Genomic DNA, 8,013 nt, shown 5'->3' on the forward strand with positions numbered 1-8,013 from the left:
CCCAACAAAGGCATGTCAATTTCCAGAACTGCCTTCAATATAACAAAACAAAAGTTTTTGTACAGTGCAGCTGGATTTCCTGTCACTGTGGGCTGCAGAGCACAGTAGTATAGAGCAGAGTCTGATACAGCAGCAGAGGAGATGATCAGATTCACTTTCTTATTCATTTTTTCCGGTTGGATTGACAATCGTGGATGAGGTGGTTGAGCTTCTATGACTTGTTTACCGCTTTCATCAATCAGCAGCAGAAACTCTGGTCTTGATCCAGTTTTTTGTTCATACCAGTGAAGGTTGTAAACTGATCCAGTATATGTGCAGGACAGTGTGATGTTGCTGCCTTCAGTTACAGATAAAGTGGTTTCTTCTGGTTTAATGATGTAATCAGCAGATTCTACTATTAAAAAAACATTAAAAAAACAATAATTTCATGACCATTTTTTAAAATAATACATTTAAGTGGTTTCTGTTCTTAAAAAAATAATAATTTCATGTGTAATATAAAACTTACCAGTATCAGCAATAGTAAAGAAAAGTAAGAAGAGGAGTAACATTGTGATCCTGAGTGTTTAGTTCAGACCTCCAGCTTTAGAAATAAATATCAGGATTGTGTATATGAGATTGTCTCTGATGTCTCCACATGTAGCTCCGCCCACTCATATTTATTCAGAGATATCTAAACTTGCGTCATTTTTACTGTAAGAGTTGTACAAATGTATTTTTTATTTTAATGTGTAATTTTTATTTTTATTTTTTTGTGGCAAATAATATTTGTAGTAATTTCTTTTCTTATTTTTGTTTACCATACCAAAAACATCTAAAAATATATTTTTCCCATTAATACAGTTCTAAGAGGCCATGGACATATAGACATTTTACTTATTCATGTGATAAATTGATTTTTTATTTTTGGAATCTCAACTTATGTATATTAATTTGTCAAAAAATTGCTTAAATTGTACAGTTGTATAATAAAAATAGTGGTATATATTAATAATCTATATTTTGTGTGATTTTTAACACATTCAATATTTCTAACAAAATAATACACTATATGAGTGTTCAGTTTGTATACCACTTTCATTAAATCTTGGATAAAATAAATAAATAAAGTCTCTGTTATTTATAGACAGAGTTAAAGTAGACTTTGAGATTGGAAGGTAAAGTTTACACATACAATATATTCAAGCACAAACATCATAAACATTCAAAGCAACACCAAAGAGTGGAAATTGAAAAAGGAAAATGTAGTTGGAATAAAAAGTCAGACAGCTCCCCCTACTGGGGAAAAGTAAAACAATTCTCTTTTTCTCATATGAAGTAGTTTTTGTACAGTGTATTTGAGTTTCCTGTCACTGTGGGCTGCAGGATGCAGTAGTACAATGCAGAGTCTGATACTGAAGCAGAGAAGATCTCCAAATCCACACGCTTCACGCTCTTATGAATTTTAGCAGACATATGAGGATGAGGAGTTTCAGCTGTCTGATTTGCTCCTGATTCCATCAGGAGAACGAGGAAATCTGGTGCAGCGTTGGAATATTGTCGATACCACTGTATATTGTTCATAGTAAGAGTGTATTCATAAACACAGGAGAGTGTAACTGCTTGCTCCTCTTTAGCATAGACAGCAGAAGATGTGGGAGTAATGCTGTCCTGTGTGCTCTCACCTGAAGAGGACATTCATTTCAGAAAATTATAATCATATATATTATTCAAATACATTCTTATAATCTAAACCAGTTTTGTTTCTTATACTTTAACATTTCTTTACAGTTTTAAACTCATAAAGCCTTTAAAAAGATACACGGGATAAATGTAACACAAGATGATCTATGAAGAACCCACTTTCTTCTGTAAAACATTTTTAAGGTTAATATAAAGGACAGATTTCTTTAAAGTAACTTTTAGTAATTAAAGCATCTCGTTTATACTTATTTAGAAATGATATTGAGATGAACTTACATAGAAGAAGCACTAGTAGAAACAGTAGAAAGAGCAGCATGATGGAGATGGAAGCTGCTGAAAGAAAAAAGGGAATGAGTGCAGTTTACTATAGAAGCCTGTGGAGCTCCACCTTCTTACACTGTTCCTGAGTGGATTTGTCACCAGGGGGCGCTAAGTACTGTATCCCTGAACGGCAAAGTACGGTTTAACCCTTGAAAATAGTCACCTTTAATTTTTTTGATAAAAAAAAAAAAAAATAATAAAATAAAGTAAAAGCGTGATTTATTGTTGGGATAAGTTGCATTTAAAATTAAATGAGGTAACAAACAGCAAATGCCACAAAAACATGGCTGCCATTAGCCCCAGACCGAGTATGAACTCTAGACTGAACTTAGCTCCAATGTATATATTTGTAATTTGTGTCCAAACTAGTACAGAAACTATGCTAACTTAGCTAATCTCCTTTCTCTACATCCTTTATTGTAATTATAGCTGTCAATCTACTTATTACGGTGGCCAAGAAGTGCAGAACACATTAACAAATCTGAAAACACAATTCAGACAAACCGGAAAAGGTAGGTATAGTTTGTGAACGGAAACTTACCGATCGTTGGACAAGACACCTGTCATTCAAGATAGACAGGAAGTACAACAGTCTTTTTTTTTTTTTTTTTTGTTAAAATATTATAATTTTTTTATTAAGCAATTATATAACAAATAATATACAAACCACGTGGCAATAACAAGTACAATTTACATTACAATACACAGAACAGGTGCATGAAAATACAAATATATACACATTTATTTAGGAGAAAGTGGGAAAAAATTATAAATAAATAAAATTTATAATAATAAAAATAATAAAATAAAATTAAAAAAATATATATTTTTCTATAAAGGACAAAAGATTCATTGCATTTTTTTTTTATCACTTCAATGGTTTTTGTGACAGAAATGAACTCATTATAAAATGCAAAAAAAAAAAACGTTTTTAGGTTTCACTTTCAAGTATTTCGATTTGTGTATATAAAATCTTTCCATCAGAAGTAAATTATTAACAAGAAAGTCGTCTTTGTTATTGTTTATTACAAGTCCAAAGATAATGTCCTTCACAGTACAATTTCTTAGATGGGAAACATTTGGGTAAAGCCAGTTATGGATATCAGACCATAAAGCTTCTGAAGTAACAGTCTGCAGCAGGAGAAAGTTGGAACGTCTGTGTAAAAGTGTACAAACTAATATTTATGTGATGATATACTGCAGCATCTCCAACATCACTGCATATGAATTTCCTTCCTCAAAGTAGATTTGAATTAATTCCAGTTTCTTCTTGATTGCCAATGTTTACTTCTGTTATTTTCTTTTGAGAAATGATTCATATTTTTCCTTCAGAAGATGAACACTGCACTTGTGAAGAAGCCTGTTTTAGATACTTTTCTAGAAATACAACAAACTGCTTTGTAGGGCACACTCATACACACACACACACACACACACACACACACACACACACACACACACACACACACACACACACACTATCAGATAATACAGATACTGAATAAAAATATTCTGAGCTCTTTCTGTACACTAACATGTTAACATCATACACGTTTATGAAGCTCCACCCTACAGCATCACGTGACAGAGTCACCAATGTTACTGTCAGATTGTTGGTTTTTACTGAAACATACTGACTTTACATTCAGAATCACACGGGGAATCTGTCCTGAGCACATAATAAACAAACACAAACCATGAAAATGATGTAATTATAATAATTTTAACAATAGTCCACTATAAAAATAAATATAAACAAATTAATTTAGGATGTAGTTAAATTATAAAAAAAGTCTGTATATTAAACAGTATAACAAACATTTTCTGAGGTATTTTACTGAGGTGAGGAACAAACCAGCTGCTGCTCTTGGTGACGCTATAAAGATGTCAGTGAGCCATTAGGGCTTAAAGGGAAGTGTGCACAGTGTGTGTAATGTGTCCTGGATTGAGTAAATGTTGTGGTAAAAGAAACAGAAATCAAGACTTTCTATTGAAGATGAAATGAATATTGTTACTAATCAGAGGTAAGTGATGTTTGCCCTGAAATGTAAACTACTGGCTGACGACATGGGCCACACTGGGAGCTGTTCACCTCATTCGTCTTTCCTTCTGGTAACCATTTCAATGGTGTACTGCGTTGAGCTTTGTGAAAGTCAACTTACAAGCGTGATGCAAAACATGGCCAAAGTCAGATTTAGCGTTCTATGTTGAAAGCACCATACCATGACTCTAATACCAGCTGGGGTAGCTGTGGCTCCTCGAGCAAAGTGGATGCAAAATTCAATGCCCTTATTGAAGCAAAAAGAAGGCTTCCCATACCGGGAGTCAAACCCAGGCCGCCTGGGTGAAAACCAGGAATCCTAACCGCTAGACCATATGGGAAACAGACGTCGAAACCTGATCACAAAGGGCTGTGTCAGATGAGGACCAACTTTGGATCCATTGAAACATATCCCTTTGATCTCAGTGTGTCAAACTGTGGCATCGTGCATAAGGTTAAAAAGAGCCGAGCCAGCCAGGAGTCGAACTTGGAATCTTCTGATCCATAGTCATATGCGTTATCCATTGCGCCACTGGCCCAAGCCTGAGCTGCTGCAATGAGATACACACTCATTTTGATGCCCTTCATGAAAACGTGCCACTGGACGCGAGCCACGACCAAACCAAGAATTCAAAAGCACTGCAAAAAAATTCACCTGAATTCAAGTTTGGGATGCAGTGTCCATAGGCCGTTCTATTAGCCACTACTCTATGATGTTTTTATTTGCATTCATTTTACTGTGTTTTGAAGGCGTCCTAATCCAGAGAGTCGTATAGTGGTACTTTGATCTAAAAAATTGTTGCTTTATCTGACAAGCAAATCTTTTAGACAGGGTATTAGCACAAGAATAGATAACTAATGAAACACTATGCAGCTTTAACTAAGCGTTTCGTCTGTAGATGGCGTTAGACTCAACACGTAAACAGGTGCAAATAAGCGCAAAGGAAGAGGTGGGCGAGTGGTTAAGTGGCTGCACTGCTAATCTATTGTGCTCTGAACGTGTGGGTTCGCGTCTCATCTTTGTCGGTTAGTTTGCTTTAATGAAATAATCAGAAATGTTACTCAAAGTCTAAGATCACAAATCATATACATTCATTATGTTCTGTACAATTTCCAAAAATATATAACTACAAATAGATAATTACTGTATTTACAATGTACATTTCCTCAGCACAAACCTGTAATTATTTACATTTTAAATGTATTATTATTATATTTTATTTAATCATATAAATGTACAAATATCAAGTCAGAGCTGTAATACTGTCTACAGTTCTGTCATCATTGTAATCATAATAATAAAATAACATTTCAGATTTTAATTTCTTCATTCCTCATTTTGAACAGATCATCACTATACAGTATAAGTGAAAGTTAATTGAGACTCCATTACAACTCACAACTATTCCACTGTTGCTGATCAACACAATGCATCTTTTGGATATGTTGTATCTCATGATTTAACAAACATACTGTACATAAACCTCTGCACACTTTTGTTTAATATTTACTTTATTTTATATTATTTTTATTTATGTGTGTAGGATAGAATTATAGGATAGAATTATAGTTTTTACATAATGAAGCCAAAAACTATATAAGTCTGACTCATCTTAACGTCTCATCTAAGTCTGACTCTCACACTGATAAATCACTAATAATGTTTCTTATTAGCAAAATGCAAGTATATAACTCACCTAATGAAAGCCACAGACACATGAATAAAACAGTGAACATGATGAATGGTTTTAGCTGAGTAAAAATATAATATAATTAGGTCTTTCTGTACTCTAATATATGAACATCATAAAGCTTCATGAAGCTCCACCTCACAGCATCATATGACACAAATGTTACTGACAGCAAACACAAAGTGTAGACAGGTGTATTTATGTAAATACAATCATTTTAGCCAATTAAAATATAAACTAACAATTACACTACTAGATATTTTAGTTGTGTATTTTAGTGATGTCTCCAAATGTGGGGCTTCAACTACAACATATATACTATATCACCTAATGTTAGAAATACAAATGAATAAGGTTTATTGAGAAAAAGGAAATTAATAGATATTAATATTTTGTATTTGCTTCTTAAGGACTGTTAAAGTAGTGTAAAGTAGCTTTTAAAACACACCAAGTTTAGCTGCTTCACTCCAGTTCAGAACTGATCTGTAAAACTTTCTATCTAATAATAGAAAACTAATGTATGTAATGATCAAAATCTGGTGTTTATAGTTGACAGCAGTTTTACATGATTGTGTCTCTCACCCTGAAAATGTACTGCTTGGAGAAGTTAATGATGTAATTCAGGAGCAGCAGTAAACCAGCACCACTACAGCTGCAGATTCTCCATCAGAAGTCATAAAATGATGCAGATTTCATTCATATCAACGACATTCAAAACAAAATAGAGTTTAGTTCTCCTTGTTTTATATTTATGAAGTTCTATGTGATGAAGCTTAATTGTAGGTGTAAATTAATGCATCATACAATAAAACATATTAACAGGTAGGTGAGGCGTCTGTTATTAACACATGAATCATCATCACTCCAGTTTTAGTTTAAGGTTAACACATTATTAGTTCCTGATTAGTCCACTTTACTATACACTTTTACACATCATTCATTTTCACAATCACTTTATCCTGGACACACTTTCAGAATCATATATACAGTATACATACTTACATTCAATCATACATCTTCCTGGTCAGGATTGTGGAGGATCTGAAGCTTCTCTCAGTAAAACAGAGCATAAAGCAAAAATATACACACAGTTACAGTCAATTTATTGTGTAAGCAGTCTGGATAAATGCAATTTGAAAACTCGAATCTAAACTCAAAAGTAAAAAAATTACAATGATCTAGTAATTATGTTTTATCATATTTGTGCACAATCAGAAATTGTCATAAAACAAAAAGGAAATTCCAGTGAAATTTTTCTTTGTATTTGTATGAATAAAACTCACATCTGTTTATCAAAGAGTTTTTTCTTAACATGAAACATGCAGTTGAACATACTGGATAATTAATACATTAATAAATAAATGAATGAATGAAGGAATAAAGTAAAGAGAGTCAGATGATTACAATTCCACATATTGTGCACCAGTAACACTTCACCAATGGCTATGATATTTATCTTAAAATATGTTCTGGAGCATCAAAGATGTTGAATTTACTGTGTTGAATGTTCACCTGTTTACTTTTATTTTCTATTTATTTTAGTTGTGAATGTTACCACTTTTTTAAGTGATGTATCATATTTGCAGTGTGGTGATACAGATTTAGATATGATGGTTTGTTCTGGTGTAATGCTGCTGCCAACAGCTCCTGCTGTGAACACATTACAACAACAACATTTCTGTGTACTTAAGGACATCAGTGACCAATTAAGATTTTAGTACAAATCTCCAGCATCCACATAAAGTTTTGCGTTTTATAAAATACTTACCCATGATTGTAACTAAGTAAACAAATAAGTGAAACACAGTGGCGGGTCGTGCATTTGGTACCTGAGCCTTCAGTGAGGTCTTACCCGTCCTAATCCACCTCTTATTACCACCACTATCACATCACAATTATAAAAACCATCAATACTATATAAAAATGCAATACAAAAACTTGTGGTATTACAAAGAGAGAGGCATTTCACATATTGGGAGTAAATACCATTTTTACTAAAGCAAGAAACCCAGTTTAGACAACTGCAAACCTCTACACTACAACAGCAACTGTGCACCTACATCATCTGGAGCAGTTCAGAATCAATATTTGTCTAATAACATGACAAACACATAAAAAATTTAAATAAAACACACCCTATTTACCAGGGAGGTGCAGACTCATAATTTGCACCGCTGCTCAGAGGCTGTAATCCAGTCGTACCGCTCGTATTTACGGTCTGGAAGTGGTGAACAAACCCTTTCCTGGGCTGAAAATATGAAAATCTGATTGGTTAAA

General features: G+C 33.4%; 1 non-coding gene across 1 annotated transcript; it reads right to left on the bottom strand.

Moving 5' to 3' along the window:
• Positions 1-4,314: 4,314 nt before the first annotated feature.
• Positions 4,315-4,386, bottom strand: trnae-uuc. The gene has a single exon. It is a non-coding gene; the product is annotated as a tRNA-Glu (tRNA).
• Between the last annotated feature and the right edge of the window lie 3,627 nt (positions 4,387-8,013).

Source organism: Silurus meridionalis, chromosome 6 (assembly GCF_014805685.1).
Source record: "Silurus meridionalis isolate SWU-2019-XX chromosome 6, ASM1480568v1, whole genome shotgun sequence".
NCBI classification, from domain to species: Eukaryota; Metazoa; Chordata; class Actinopteri; order Siluriformes; family Siluridae; genus Silurus; species Silurus meridionalis.